At 42.4% G+C, this 16,320-nt stretch overlaps 1 pseudogene; it reads left to right on the top strand.

Annotated features, from left to right (window-relative positions):
- The first annotated feature begins 271 nt into the window (after positions 1-271).
- LOC123114592 (probable periplasmic serine endoprotease DegP-like) lies at positions 272-15,976 on the top strand (annotated as a pseudogene).
- The last annotated feature ends 344 nt before the right edge of the window (positions 15,977-16,320 follow it).

Genomic DNA, 16,320 nt, shown 5'->3' with positions numbered 1-16,320 from the left:
TGCCTTCAAGTGTTGCCATTCACGCTCCATCTTTTTGGCCCCTTCTTTCTTCGTGATAGTTTGGTCTTCGGTCCTTGCCGCTCCATGTTTTTCTCCATCACATCTAATCACATTGAGCATTCTAGATTAAGGTAGCAACTGTGTCTCATTGGAATGTAAAGGGATTTTGAAGAGGATAGAGCTCGCCTCAGATTCAATATCATGTGCATGAGCTCTTTCCAAAGGTCCACTTAGAGGCATTGGTGTTGGTGTAGGTACCTTGGTTGCGTCCATGGGGTGCTCCGCACCAGGAGTCAAATCCTCTCCCAAAACATCCTTGTTCGTCAAGGATCGCATAAGAACAAAACGGAACAAAACCAGAGAAAAATTGACAAAGTTATGGCTATTTTATAAAGTTGTCTAGACGTGGTACAAGTTGCAGCCTGCTCATACCGTAGCCCTTCACGGAAATCTGGACCTAGGACCTCCGAGAGACTTAGTATTTTCACCGTTTATTTTTTATATGAACATTGATTTTGGCGTTTTTGGGCTCGTTGGAATCACGTGAACAACGTTGTTGCACATGTGGTGTTGGTTCTTCAATTCATATAGAATCAATTCAGACAATTTGACAAATGTCCAAACATCAAACACTCAATATGTACCGAATATGATGCATAGAACTTTTCTGTTTTGACCCCCCCCCCCCCACACACGATCCTTTTTTATGTGTCAAGTCCATGAACATGCTACTACACCTACAAAGACCACTTAAATCGCGCTACTATTCACCAGGCTCATCTAAGCCCGGGCTCCGGGTTGAATTATCGATGAACATGCTAATACACCTATAAAGACCACAAAACAGAGTGGTCGGGAATGAACTCTTATGATTTTTCTATTGAATATTTATTATTATTTTTTCGAATCATGATTAATTAAGAAAAAGAATCAGACACTTTTTTTCTATGGGATGATTTAGAAAAAGAATCAGAGCTGCTAAATCTGTGATTTTGCTCTCATCATTTGCCGGTGTGTATTTAACATCCTAATTTCTTCTAAACTAATATCTGATTTCATATCTGGCCAAATATTTATTAATTTTGGTTCACTTGCAGAGAGTGACCCACTGAACAAGTGTTCTGGTTTATGGTTTGAAAGGGACGATCATAGCAAAACCGCCCTTGTTTTGACATCCGCTTAGCTCATTCGTGAAAAGAAAGAACCAAAAAACCCATTCGAGTGGAAGGTGCAGTGGACAGGTAATTATCATCGTCAGGCTAAGGTGCTCCTTATCCTTTTTAACATTCACTTGTCTCTTTCGAATCTTGTCACCGAATGATTCTACCTGGACCTACACAATGCATGTTTCATTAGTTTCCTTTTTTATTGAGATATGGGTGGTGAGCCTTGCACTACTGGACAAGGAAAAACACATTTCAACTATTGCTTTTTTTATTTGTTTGTTTCTTCCCTCTCAAATTAAATTATTTCTAATGTATCTGTTCTCAAATGTAGGCTAATTGCTAATAAAATGTGACATCATCTTCAACTTTGCTAGAATAGAAAATGTGAACTAGTTTCTGGCGTTTGATTTTCATAATGGTGCATCTCCCAAAAATGTTTTTGTCAATATTTGTCAAAAATGAAGTGTGATAACTTTTGACATCGCCGTTTTAGGCCATTGTTCACTTGCTGGACAACACAGCTGTGCCTGCCCGCCTCCTCTATCTCCAGGAGCATTATGAATTTGCTATTTATAAGGTTCAAGTGGACAAGCCAGTTCAGTTGGCTACTTTTACCGAGTGTGTGCGTTCTGGTCAAGATGTTTTCAGACTTGGGAGAGATGAAAGTCTGAATCTTAGTATAACTCATGGTATGGTGGCTTATAGGATTCCATCCTGGTATGAGAGCTGTCACTATATGTATTTGTCTTGTGATCCATCTAGTCCCTCACTGGTGCATTATATCTCAATTTATGCTTTTTATTTCAATCTTGCTATTTTATTATTACAAATTGTAATATTTGTCACTACTGCAATGATATAGCTTCGTGATGATGGAGGACCCATCATTGATTTAGAAGGGAAAGTTGTGGGTCTAGTTAACAACAATATTAAGGAGACATTCATATCTTCGTTCTTATTGCACAAGTGCTTGGATTTTTGGAGAAGATTCAAGTATGTATTCACTCATTTTCTCCTCAATTCTGTGTTAGTACTCTTGTGATTCTAATGTCTTGTAAGGATAATAGCGCTATAATGTTTTTTCTTACATTTGCGTGATACTTATTTGATCTTAGTTTTATTTGGTGTAGTTGTATGCCTCGCCTCCATCTTGGAATGACGTTTACTTCAATAAAACATTTAGATTCTAGCTGCATTGAGAGAATGACTCGTAATCATAACATCGAGTCCGGTCTTATTGTTGAGCAGGTATATATATTATGGTGCTTATTTTTCTTTTATTTTTTCCACTTCTGTTAATAGTTTCATCTAAAGCCGTTTCTCACATGCATATTATGATGTAACAATGCTAATTTAAAATAGGTGTCTAAAGGATCACATGCTGAGAAAATTGGAATTAGTGAGGGTGATGTTATTGAAAGCTTTAATGGAAAGTACATTTCTACTACAATTGAGGTGTGTATATTGTGTATTTACTGTATTTTTTAGTACATTAGGGTTTAGTTAATCTCTAATCCACCTTAGATTAATCTCCCACATCCTATAATCGGTAGCAAGTAATTTTGTATTCCTAGTTAAATAATTTAAATAATGACGTGCGAGTTGAAGCACCTTCCTGATTCATGCTTGCATAGATCAACTTTCAACATCAATGGTTGTTCTCATCAACTGGATCAGGCCACACCCATTAGTCAATCTCAATGGTAACCTCACGGTGCTTGCCATCTTAGTATTGAGCTTTCCGAACTGAATTCCACTACACAGTGCAAGTAGCTTGCTGACGTGGTAATGTTGAGGGATCATGGACAAGCGTTGGTTAGGAAAATACTTTAGACTGTAGTGTTCTGTTTGGACTCAAAATGCGTGCCCTAGAGATATGGGTGCCAATGGCGCACTAGATGGACTATGGTAATCAACTCTCGTTCTTAGGCAACGAGCTTGGCGTTGCGTGGGGCTATAGGGTGGCGGAAGAAGGCTACAACCCTGTCACCTTGGTGTAGCACAACCCCAAACCGAAGGTGCCACAGTCAACGATGAATTGCTTTCAGAAATTCGACATGTGTAGTACTGGTGTCGTCGTGAGCGCTGCTTGAGTTAGTCAAAGTCAGTCGTCGCCAACAACAACAAGTTAAAGGTGAAACCTATAAGATCTCGCGACCAACTCATGGTTCTGGCATGTGGATAGCAAGTTTCCACGCACCCCGGTCCATGGCTAGTCTTTGGTGATACTTCAGTCCTTCTGATCCCTCTTTACGAACTTCTCCCATGTCAAGCTCAGACTACCCCGACCTCTCTTGACATTATCAACACACTTTACCTGTACGTTGTGCACTGGAGCTTCTGGAGGCCTGCGCTGAATATGCCCAAACCATATCAGAGATGTTGGATAAGCGTCTCTTCAATTTGTGCTACCCCAACTCTTATCTTGTATATCATCATTTCGGACTCGGTCCTTGTGTGGCCACTGGCCACACATCCATTTCAACATGCGCATCTCTGCCACACCTAAATGTTTAACATGTTGTCTTTTAGTTGGCCAACACTCGGCGTCATACAACATTGCAGGTCGAACCACTGTCCTATAGAACTTGCCTTCTAGCTTTTGTGGCACTCTCTTGTCATAGAGAATACCAGAAGTTTGGCGGCACTTCATCCATTTGCCCTTGATTCGATGGTTCACATCTTCATGAATATCTCCATTCTTCTGCAACATTGACCCCAAATATTAAAAGGCATCCTTATGAGCCACGGCCTGGCCATCAAGGCTAACCTCCTCCTCATTCCTAGTAGTACTAAAACCGTGACTCATGTACTCGGTTTTAGTTTTACTAAGCCTAAAACCTTTCAATTCCAAGGTTTATCTCCCTAGCTCTAACTTCCAATTGACTCCATCTGACTATCGTGGACTAGCACCATATCATCCGCAAATAGCATACATCATGGGATGTCTCCTTGTATATCCCTTGTGACCTCATCCATCACCAAAGCAAAACAGATAAGGGCTCAAAGCTGACCCCTGGTGCAGTCCTATTTTAATCGGGAAGTCATCAGTGTCGTCATCACTTGTTCGAACACTTGTCATAACATTATCGTACATGTCCTTGATGAGGGTAATGTACTTTGTTAGTACTTTGTGTTTCTTCAAGGCCCACTACATGATATTCTACGGTATCTTATAAAAGGCCTTCTCCAAGTCAATGAGTACCATATGCAGGTCCTTCTTTTGCTCCTTGTATCTCTTCATAAGTTATCGTATCAAGAAAATGACTTCCATGGTCGAACTCCCACGCATGAAACCAAACTGATTTTTGGCCACGCTTGTCCTTCTTAAGCGGTGCTTAGTGACTCTTTCTCATAGCTTCACTGTATGGCTCATCAGCTTAATTTCACGGTAATTATTACAGCTCTGAACATCTTGTTCTTAAAGATTGGTACTAATATACCTGTCTCCATTCTTCTGGCATCTTGTTTGCGCAAAAATGAGGTTGTATAGCTTGGTTAGCCATACTATTGCTATGTCCCCTAGGCCTCTCCACACCTCAATGGGGATACAATCAGGGCCCATCGCCTTGCCTCCTTTCATCCTTTTCAAAGCCTCCTTGACCTCAGACTCTTGGATGCGCGGCACAAAACGCATGCTGGTGTATCAAAGGAGTCGTCCAGTTCAATGGTAGAGCTCTCAATCTCCCCATTGAACAGTTTGTCGAAGTACTCCCGCCATCTATGCTTAATCTTCTCGTCCTTCACCTTGAGCTGGTCTGCTCCGTCCTTGATGCATTTGACAAACGATGCCCCTCTTTTTTAAGTGCGTTGTTAGGGGTTACGCAATAGCCTCAAAATCGCAAATGAACTTCCAGTAGTAGCCTGCCAGTCAAAAGATTCACAGTGTCGGCCAGTCTATCGCAATCTGAACCTTGGCGGGATCCATAGCCACCCGCTTTGCTGAGATGATGTGCCTTAAGTATGCAATTGTTTTTTTTTCAAAAATGCACTTGGACCATTTAAGCGCCATCAGATGCTGCTACATCAATTGGAATACATCATGTACATGGCGTAGGTGGTCAACTCAAGACTTTCTGTAAATCTATATATCATAAAAAAAACACAAGAACAAATCTTCGTAGGAAGGGCCGAAGGGCCGAAGGACGACATTCATTAAGGCTTGAAACATCGACGTCGCGTTTATCAAGCCGAAAGGCATGGCTACAAACATGAAGAGCCCCTTGTGGGTGCGAGACATCGTCTTGTGGATATCATCTACATGCATTGTGGTTTGGTGATATCCAATTTAGTGAAATAGCAAGCACCCTTGAGCTTGTCGAGAAGCTCGTCAACCACTGGAACGAGGAACTTGTGCTTGATGGTGTACTTGTTTAGGCGCGGTAGTCGATGCAGAAACTCCATGAGCCACCTCAGCTTCTTGACCAAAATGGTCGGGACTAAAATTAGGAATGGATCCGCCTATCAATCCCTGATCTAGCATATCGGCGCATTGCCGCTCAATCTCCTTTTGAGGTGTCCAATAGCGATATGGATGGACCACCACGGAAGCCGTCCCTGGAAGGAGGTGAATGCGGTGATCACATCACTGCACTAGAGGTGATGTGCACGGCTCGATGAACATGTCCTCAAAATCTCGTAACAGGGTTGTTCTCCGGCCCCTCACAAGCAAGGGAATGAACGCCCAGGGTCGCCTTCGAATGCAACATGACTACATGGTCATGGTGCCAAAAGACTTCATGAGCTTGGTGTGTCCCAACAGATGGGTCATAGAGAGCCCCCAGCCACTATACATTGAGCACCTTGTTGTAACTCTACAAAGGAAGGATATAACAGTGGATGGTGAATGGTTGTGTGCCCACCTATACGTCAAGGTCACACTAGATCCCACAACTGATGACCTTGACGCCGTTGACCGCAACCGCACGCATGCTTGCATGTTGGGAAAGCTCCACACCAGTGCGTATGGTGGCCTGGTCTGATAGGAAATTGTGGGTCGAGCCATAGTGGATGAGCGACGAGGATGATTCCACGAATGACAGCTGCCGGCTACATCGTTGATCTTTTGCAGATTCCGATGAGCGCGTGAAGGGAGACCTCTACATCCACGTCCTTAGTATAGTCGCCATCGTCCCTCTTAGCCACACAGATAAAAAAAAATCTTACAACAATTACCAGGTGCCAACTTATTAATTGCAGTTGAAGCTAAGTTTGGCATGACGGTCGTTCACCGCCGTAGTCGTGAGGAACTTGAAGGGCCATTTGCCTAGGTGGCCCGTGCGATTCCTGAGGTATCTACTGGTAGCAGCCTTGGCAGGAGAAGTAAGGCACGGGGTAGACGAGCGAGTGGGTCGACAGGGTGTGTGTTCAGCAGTAGCTGGTGGACCCTAGTCCTCGTCCTCTCTCCTCTGTCTTGTCACAACTTTTCAGACGAAAACGATTATTAAGTTGTCTGCTGAAACTCTTCCATGGTGGCACGACTTTCGCGCGCTTGAGGTAGCTGTACCGTAGTGAGGCCCTCTGGCCAGGTGGTATGACGCTAGCCACGTCTTGCTGCGTTACTGAGTACCCTGTGAGACAATAGGTTTGGGGAAGCCGTCACAACCCTTTAGAATGGCCTATTACATATATATATATATATATATATATATATATATAATGAGTGTGTACAATGTTACAATATTCGTACACGTACATAGAAGCTATACAGTCTAACATCCTTTCTCAATCTTAGCCACTTCCTAAAGAATCTAGAAGGATAAGATTGCGCCTACAAGCCTCAAACTGTGGTAGAGACAATGGCTTGGTGAAGATGTCTGCAAGTTGATCCTTGGAGGAAATGAACTTGATCTGTAGTTGCTCCTAAGAGACACGTTCCTGCATAAAGTGATAGTCAACCTCGATGTGTTTCGTTCGGGCATGGAATACCGGATTGGCAGAAAGGTATGTAGCACCAATGTTATCACACAAAAGAATAGGAGGCTCTGATTGGGAGATACCCAACTCCTGAAGCAAAGGCTGGACTCAGATAATCTCTGCAGTAGCATTAGCCCCAACCCTTTAGGGGTGGCCTATCACATATATATAATGAATGTGTACAATGTTACAATATAAGTACACGTGCATAGATGCTATACAGTCTAACACTGCCCTCAAAAAACCCACTTTACTCGAGTCAACCAGGGAAGTGCGTCTTCCGACCATAAAGACTGGGAACTGTCAATTTGCCAAACCTAAGAGTCCCCTGTGAGTCATCGTCTTTGTCGTTGACCTTGGCAACAAGGCCAAGATTGTCCTTCCCGTGTTGCGGGAGACTACCGGTGCCATCTTGCTGCAGCTCAGCTGACGGCTAGGCTATTTGCCGGCCCTTGCTTCTGAATGCTGGCAATATCTTGCTTCATGCCCTTCGGTGCCCCATCGATAGCTTCCTTTTGAAAAGAAGCCATTGCCTCGAACATCGCCACCGACAACGCGTACCCAAGAAAGACTGCTCCATTACCAAGTTTTCACGACCCAAGCTCCGGAGAGCTTAGACGCGAGAGGCCTGTTGTGTCGTAGCATGAAGAGAGAGGTGGGCGAGAGGATTGGTGTAGGTGAAGTTCTGTTTTCTGGTTTTATTTGATTGATGCCTTTTAAGGCTTACACGACTCTCCAATATATGGACAACATCTACTTGATCCCCAAGTTGGATCAGACCCATTCCTAACAAAACTTTTAACCTTGCCTAACAAACTCCGGATCTTTCCTATCTCAACAATTCTAGTAACGAGAAGTATCAGGTTGCAGGTTGTTGTGCCCTAGCCCTGCACCATAATGATGGCCCCACCTATGGTTGGCCATGACAAGTGTATGTTCTGTGATTGGCACATATGTATAATGTAGCTAAGATTTACAAAGAGTATCTATTACTTAGGGTGTAAATATATTGGATTGTACATCTAGCTGGAGTATCTGGTATATGTACTATTAATTCAAGAAAGGAGTATGAATATGCATCACGAAGTATAGGATACTCTGTTGATAATGACAAGTGTATACATAACTGTCGTTCATTTGATAGTTTATGGACTATGTTCCTTCAAAGGGAGCATATAATATTGTTCATTTGCACTAGTAGAAAACGAGGCTAACGTTGGGGTCTGGCCAGCCCATTAGAAGAACCGGGACCCATTGGGGGTATTGGACCCGGTTCATGAGCCCAGGGGGCCGGCCGGGGCCTCGTGGGCATTGGTCCTGGTTCGTGTGGAACCATTTGTCCCAGTTCAAGCCACGAACCGGGACCAATGGTCCTCGCTCCTGGCCAAAAACCATTGGTCCCGGTTCATGGCTTGAACCGGGATAGAAGGGCGGGCTTTAGTCCCGGTTCATGCAACGATCCGGGACAAATAACTTGCCTATATATACCCACCGCCGCGGCAGAGCACTGCAGTGCTCTGTTTTTTCAATCAGGCGAGGAGAGGGCATTTGGGTGCTCTAGTTCACCTCCTATGCACATGAAGTGTTCGATCAAATGCCCGAGCCACATTAGTTAAGCTTTCTCCTCTCGAAGCTCAACCTCGGAGCTCCATTTTTTTGAGATTTGTCTAGATTTAGCGGTCTGTCATGCCCCATCCCCGTTTTCACCGCCGTTGATCACCTGCGCCGATCTCGTCGCCGGCATCACCGTGGTGACCCTCTTGTTCTTATCTTCTTTCTGATACTTGTCTTTTTTGTTGAGGGGGCTTTCACCACCGTCGCCGGCACCATGAAGGTCCTGCCAGCTACGCTCTTACCAAAGAAGAGAAGGAAATCTTCTTTGAATGCATGCTTAGTATGAAGGTCCCGACTGGCTTCTCGTCGAATATAAAGGGAATAATAAATATGGCAGGGAAAAAGTTTTAGAACTTAAAGTCTCATGACTGCCACGTGATTATGACGCAACTGCTTCCGGTTGCATTGAGGGGGCTTCTACCGAAAAACGTCTGATTAGCCATTGTGAAGCTATGTGCATTCCTCAATGCAATCTCTCAGAAGGTGATCGATCCAGAAATTATACCAAGGCTAAGGAGTGATGTGGTGCAATGTCTTGTCAATTTCGAGCTGATGTTCCCACTATCCTTCTTCAATATCATGACGCACGTCCTAGTTCATCTAGTTGACGAGATTGTCATTCTGGGCCCCGTATTTCTACACAATATTTACCGCTTTGAGAGGTTCATGGGAGTCCTAAAGAAATATGTCTGTAATTGCGCTAGGCCAGAAGGAAGCATCTTCATGGGCCATCAAACAGAGGATGTCATTGGATTTTATGTTGACATCATTCCTGGCCTTAAGAAGATAGGTCTCCCTGAATCGCGGTATTAGGGGAGAATGATTGGAAAAGGCACGCTTGGAGGGGACTCAATAATATGCAGGGACGGATATTCTTGGTCTCAAGCACACTACACAGTACTAATGAACTCTACTTTGGTGACCCCGTATGTCGATGAATACAAGAACAGTCTGCGCTCCAAACACCCGGAGCGGTGCGACGACTGGATTACAAGTGAACACATCAGGACTTTTAGCAGTTGGTTGGAAACACGTCTCAGAGGTGAGAACACTGTTTGTGCTGAGTTGTACTCGTTGTCCAGGGGACCATCTTCGACTGTATTGACTTACAAAGGATACGAGATAAATGGGAATACATTTTACACGATCGCTCAAGATCAAAAGAGCACCAACCAAAACAGCGGTGTCCGCTTTGATGCAGCAACCGAGAGGGGAAAGGACACATATTATGGTTACATAGTGGACATATGGAAACTTAACTACGGAGTAGATTTTAAGGTCCCTTTGTTTAAATGCAACTGGGTCAATCTGTCAGGAGGTGGGGTATAGGTAGACCCACAGTACGGAATGACAACAATGGATCTGAACAATCTTGGGTACACTAATGAACCGTTCGTCCTAGCCAATGATGTGGCACAGGTTATCTATGTGAAGGACATGTCTACCAAACCGAGAAAAAGAAAAAATAAGGAAGCGAATACATCATATGATGAGCCAAAGCGCCACATAGTTTTTTCAGGAAAAAGGGACATCGTGGGAGTGGAGGGCAAGACAGACATGTCCGAAGATTATGAAAAGTTTCATGAAATTCCTCCCTTCAAAGTCAAGGCTGACTCAAGCATCCTGATAAATGATGAAGATTATCCATGGTTACGACGCAATAAGGAAAGGACATAAGCGAAGAAAAAGTGAAGACTTTGTCCACAACTATTATGATGATACCATGCCAACTTTCAACCTTTTCGTAATTCATTTGAAATGCCTGTTGTAACAGACAAGTTTCCGTATGAAATCCTGATACTTCGAAAGAGATTGTCCGTTTTGTACATGAAGTGCATCCAGATTTTGCCGTAACCCTCTCAACTTTCTTGCACATGCTATGTGGATAAAATGATGATACCATGCCAACTTCCAACCTTTTCAGAGTTCATTTGAAATGCTTTTCAATTTGAAGGTCTTATAGCTCAAAAAAACCAGTAAATGCTTTTATAAAACTCTAATAGCAAAAGGAATCAACTAAAAAGCTTTTATAAACCTCTAGTATTTTTTAAACTCAAATTATATAAAATTTATGCAACTAAAATTATAAACGTATTTTCTGTTCAAAACATGAAAAGCACAAATAATTATCATAAAGAATTTTTTGTTAGAAACTTTAGTAGCAAAAAGAATGGTCATAAAGATTTTTTTTATAGAAACTAAAATAACAAAATATGTTTTTCAATATAATGATAAAACACAGTAATATTAAATAGCAGGAAAAAGAATCACTCCAAATATATATTTAGTTGCATAAAGATTATAATTACTCAAATTTGGAAACTAATGGAGTAACAAAAAGATTATAATTATTCTGAGCTAAAAGAAAAAATAAAAAAATAAAGCAAAAAATCAAAAGAAAATAAATAATTCAAAGCAAAAACTAAAACAACAAAAAATATTAAAAAAGTGCCACCTACAGGGCCACCACGGCCTGAATACGACTAGAAACCCAACAATGGGCCAGGATTCACGCCCGCAATAGGCCCAATAGGCCCACAGGCACATATAGTGCGTTTAGGCCCGTAAGCCTGCATTTGAGAGGAGCTCGAGAGGGCAGCGGGACTGGGGCTTATAATGCACTCTCGAGCTCCCTCAGCTAGTGAGGTGGGACTAAACTTTCGTGCCGCGACGCGGGCAGCACAAGGCCTTTAGTCCCGGTTGGTGGCACCAACCGGAACCAATGCCCCCCCCCCTTTAGTCCCGGTTGGTGCCAATAACCGGGATCAAAGGCCTCTGCTTCCCGCCCTTTGAGCTGTTCAAAAAAGGCATTTGGTCCCGGTTGGTGGCACCAACCGGGACTAAAGGGAGGCATTGGTCCCAGTTGGTGCCACGAACCGGGACCAATGCTCTGCCTATATAAGCAGCACTCCTAAAAATTTTGTTCAGTTCGTTCTTTCTCGCGCCCGACGCCGCCAGGCTTCCCGTCTCCGCCTCGTCGTCGTCGTCGTCGCCCTGCGCCGTCCCGCGCTGCCCCAACGTCGTCCCGCGCCGCCCCGATGCCGTCGCTGCCCCCTGACCCGCGCCCCGTGCCTCGCGACGCCGCCGGCCCCTGCCCGTCGCCGCCCCGCCCCGCGCAGCACCTCACCGTCGACCGTCGCCGCGCCACCCCTCTCGCACAGTCGCCGTCGCCGTCGCCGCCCCTGCCCGTCGCCCTCGCCGCGCCCTCACGCCGTCGCCATCCCGTGAGCAAAAGGTTTGCTAATTTAATTTGATGTAGTAGTTAATTTAGATGTGTAGTATAATTTAGATGTGTAGTTAATTGAGTTAGATTTTGTTAAAAAAATTTGTTATATTTTTTGTTAGATTTTTTTGTAGTTCATAGATATTTTTTGTTAGATGTGTAATTCATAGATTTTTCTTCATATTGTGTAATTTGTTCATATTGTGTTAGATTTTTTCTGTTAATAGATTTTTTTTGGTGATATTATTGTTGAATATGCATGTTTGTATGTTCATATATATGCAAAGATCGAATATGTCAAATTTTTATGGTTTTTTCGGTTCAAAGAATTTTTATGATTTTTTCTGTTGTAATTTTGTTCATAGAATTTTAATGATTTTTTTGTTCATAGAATTTTCTTTGTCAATTTATGTATATGTTCATATTGTGTATGTATAGGAAAATTCTGCATGATCAAAGTCATTTATGAATATGTTCATATTTAGAATAGAGGAAAAAAGAAAATAAGAAGAGAAAGTGTTTAATATAATTAGTTAGAAAAATAATAGAACTATAGTTAAACTAGTTTGTTTTTAGTAAGTACTACTTTATTTTATTTATAGTAAGTGCTTAATATATAGTTGAACTAGCTAGTTGATTTAATAAACTACTTTATTTTACTATATATAGAAGTAGTTTATTTTTAGTAAGTACTATTTTATTTATTTATAGTAAGTGCTTAGTAGTTGAACTAGTTGATTTAATTAATAAAACTACTTTATTTTACTATATATAGAAGTAGTTCCCGCATCGACGTCAACGATGCCTATCCCGCATCCTCATCATCGACTCGGCGGTGGAGGCCTGCTTAATCAGGGTCATGTCCGGGACTGGGCTCCGCCAGGCTGGTATTGGAAGGTGCTACCTTCCGGGGGACGTAGGTTGGTGAGGAGCCAGCCCGTTGTTGACACGATCCTTGTTTGGTGGCGGTCGCGTGGGCCAGTGATGATGCTGAGGCTTCCGGACACCGCGGAGGTGGTACGTCAGCGTGTCAGGAAGGAGGACGAGCACGCCCATCGCTACATGGTTGCGTTGGAGGGAAGGTTCGATAATACCTGGCAGGTTCTTTAGGGATCTCACTGGAGCTATGCTCCTGTGATGGTTCCTTATCTTTGGGTGTCCACCGCCCGCGATGATACCCGTCGGGTGCTACAGTTCTAGCTGTATTGACGATGCTATATGTATGATATTATTCGAGGAGTATTAGTGATAATATTCGATGATGTACGGACACAAGAGATGATGCACTTCTGGTTATAATTGAATACATGCTAATTGAATACTACTTTATTTTACGATTTGGCTTTGCTTATTGAATGCTCATATTGGAAAAGTACTCCTACTTTGAATTCTAAAATTGAAGAGCCCCCTCCATCATCCACGTCGTCATGGCGGTAGCTTCTCCTTGACAATCTGGTGTAATAATGCACTCGGGAATGAAAGGAGGAGCTATCATCACCGATAGTCAATCCGTGATTAATAATAATGATCTAATTTAGGTTTTTAGTACATATATTTAATTGTACAAGTTTAATATTTGAATTATAAATATAGGCCAGAAATGTCGTACTCGGACGACGAAAACCGCCTGGGGGGTGCGACTGGTGCCACGACGACCGAGGTATGTGCGACAGGTTCCTTGAGCTGGACGAAGATCGGCGCATCAGCATTAAGCTTGAGGAGACCTTCGATGTTCATACGGTATGCAACGACGACAATAGTTTTTTTCGTAATTAAGCACGACTTCAACTATTTTAACGTGTATTTTTCATCTTTTCCAATTCGACTAGCTTATCCCATGCTATGCAAGACGCTATGTCTTGGAGAGGATGGGTTTTGACGACCATGAAAGTATGGAAACCAAAAAAATTCACCTAAGGACCCATCATGGTGTGGATTTTGCAGTAAAGTTGTACAATGCTGAGAGTGTAACCCATTTTGGTTGCAAAAATTGGGAAGCACTTTGCAAGATGTATGGTTTTGATGAGGGTATGCTTATCACCATGGATCTTGGTGATCCTACAACCGAGCAAGACAATATGGACATTTGGGTCCTTGTGGATACACTTCCAATTCTTCCCCCATGTGAGCTTCTCAAACATAGTTATTAAGTAATTTATATTGTTTATTTCAAAATAGTTGACAGCTTATTTCAATTGACAGTTTATTTTCATTCTTCAAAGAATGTACGGAAGATGGTAGACAAAACCCACTACACCGATGGCTCCGAATTAACTTATAAGGAGAAAAATCATCTAATCGCATTTTGTACTGATCTTGAGAATTACAATGTCTACAATCGAACTCCTCAACATTATGGTCAATACGTGCCAGTAGTGCACGTGTTGAACTACGGTAACTACCATGGAGATACCCTGGTAAGATGTTTTACTATTATGACATCCGTGCATCTTTTTGCATACTTCTAAAACTAGTACATCATTGCTAACTACGAAGTTATTACTATGTTTTTCAACAGATAATCCCGAATGATTGTGTGCCTCATCTGATGTATACGCACGGTCACCTTGATGTTTTGAACATACAACCAGGTCGTCCTACGAATCTCAACTGTCCATACCGGATTTCTAAAAGAAGTGGAGACATGACAATCAAAAAATAGAAAAAAAATGTATGAACAGTCGTAAGGAGCTTCTTGGAAGCAAAAGGAAGCGAAGCGCAAGAATTGGAGACAGGATGATCTTCATTCTTCATAATGGAGAGTCAGGGTCTATATTGTTTTATGCTATTTTATCTTAAGTGTGTTTAGGTCCTACCTGATACTGATGATCATGTGCTAAGAACAATTATGTATGGTTGGGTTCGATGACTCTGAGTATGATGATCGTATGACTTGTTATTAATAACGAGTAGAAGTTGTATGATGATGCATGATTAGTAGGACTTGTTATTATATATGCTGATGTATGATGCGAGCATGAAGAGTTATTATATATCAGCGGGTGAAATGAACATAGGAGTAGCGTTGGTAAACCAAGCATGACGATATAAGAGAGAACACTTCTCTCTATTAGCTAGCTAATAACAACCTAAATTAACCCCCAAAACCCCTAAACCAGCCACTTACAAAAAAAACCTCAGCTGCAGCCAGCTTCTGACGTGTGGATGCCTTTTGGTCCCGGTTTATGTCACCAACTGGGACCAAAGCCCCCCCCCCCCTTGCCTGGGCTGCTCGTAGCGGCCACGTGGAGGCCCATCTGTCCCGGTTCGTGTAAGAACCGGGACTAAAGGGGGGAGGCATTAGTAACGACATATTAGTCCGGGACTAGAGACCCTTACGAACCGGGACAAATGTCCTGTTTTCTACTAGTGTTGGTCTTACAGAGTTTGAACTATGGATTACAGAGTCTACTAGATTAGCGGAGGTGCTTTTTATGTGAAATATCTTTAGAGTTGTAGACATTATATATTTCAAAAATCACATAGCAAATTTTTTTATGAAAGACCTTTAGAGTTGTAGCCATCTTGGATTTCAAAAATCACAGAATAAGATAGAATCTTGTGTGAGGGAGAGGGAGAGGTGTGAGGGTTAGTACACTTGGTTGTAGGATATATTCTCTATATTTTTATGTGGCACTCTTGACTTTTGCAATTTCGCCAGTTGGAGCAGATGTTGATAGACATATGCTGGGATCATTTTGATCAAGGAAAAGAGTTATATGCTGAAAAAGATGTCTCTCTAAGTTAATTCTATATTGTAACTATGAATAACATAATTCATGCCCACCATAGCACTATGTAAAAGATGTTTCGGTATGTTAATTCTATGGATTGCTTTATAGGTGAAAATATTTGATGCCATCAAACATCGCCGGAGAACTAGAAACTTGACTGCAATTGTATCGGATCTTGGAGAAGACATTGTGGAAGGTAAACATGTCTTTATTATAAGTCATATTTTTGCAGGAGCCAAAGATACATCTGCTCTAATTGTGTTTTTTTATTTGTTGTAGGCACTTACCCTATCATGGGAAAAGAAGCCATGCCAGTCTCGTAAGTTTCTTCAGCTGGGCCTGAGGAGGTAAACATCTTTCTTTTTAACATAGTTTTGATTCAACATGTTTTAACTCAAATTCGAAGGTTGTACAGGAGATTGTCCTGTGCCGTAAACAACTTCATGAAGAAATCATTTGTCATCTTATCTCATTCTGTTTGCATTAGGGGGGGGGGGGGGGGGGGGCTATTTTGATCAATCTTTTAGCTGGCAAAATTTAACCACTGATTGCTGGCCATGTCGTGTGTGGGCTACTTACTCGCTCGAAAGTGTCGCCCCCAAGCCATTCTGTCGAACAACGTCTCACTCCATCCAATTCCTACGAAAGATGTCGCACAAGAGCTATT

Source organism: Triticum aestivum, chromosome 5B (assembly GCF_018294505.1).
Source record: "Triticum aestivum cultivar Chinese Spring chromosome 5B, IWGSC CS RefSeq v2.1, whole genome shotgun sequence".
Lineage (NCBI taxonomy): Eukaryota > Viridiplantae > Streptophyta > Magnoliopsida > Poales > Poaceae > Triticum > Triticum aestivum.
Note: the sequence above shows the minus strand (reverse complement) of the source record. Positions and strands in the feature narration are given on the sequence as shown.